This window comes from Lepeophtheirus salmonis, unplaced genomic scaffold (genome assembly GCF_016086655.4).
Source record: "Lepeophtheirus salmonis unplaced genomic scaffold, UVic_Lsal_1.4 unplaced_contig_6870_pilon, whole genome shotgun sequence".
Taxonomy (NCBI): Eukaryota; Metazoa; Arthropoda; class Copepoda; order Siphonostomatoida; family Caligidae; genus Lepeophtheirus; species Lepeophtheirus salmonis.
The window spans coordinates 1-309 of NW_027295572.1; the positions used below are offsets into that span (position 1 = coordinate 1).

Consider the following 309-nt stretch of genomic DNA (forward strand, 5'->3'; position numbering starts at 1 on the left):
AATACACATATCTTTTAAATTAATTAAATACAGTTGTGTTTTGTAAACTTTTACAGAGGCGCCGTGGCTTAGTTGGTTAAAGCGCCTGTCTAGTAAACAGGAGATCGAGAGTTCGAATCTCTCCGGTGCCTTGACTTGTATGTGTCAGGCTTTTTTATATTATAAACATAAAAAATCAAATTTTAAAATTTCTAAATTTTTTTGATCAACTCGTATTTAATAAATAGCGAATGAATGAAAAATATCTGAAAATGAACGAAGCAAATAAGTAATCTTTACATCAATTAGGGAAAAAAATTGAAATTATTT

At 28.5% G+C, this 309-nt stretch overlaps 1 non-coding gene across 1 annotated transcript; it reads left to right on the forward strand.

Moving 5' to 3' along the window:
* Positions 1-57: 57 nt before the first annotated feature.
* On the forward strand, positions 58-131 carry TRNAT-AGU (transfer RNA threonine (anticodon AGU)). Its single transcript has one exon. It is a non-coding gene; the product is annotated as a tRNA-Thr (tRNA).
* The last annotated feature ends 178 nt before the right edge of the window (positions 132-309 follow it).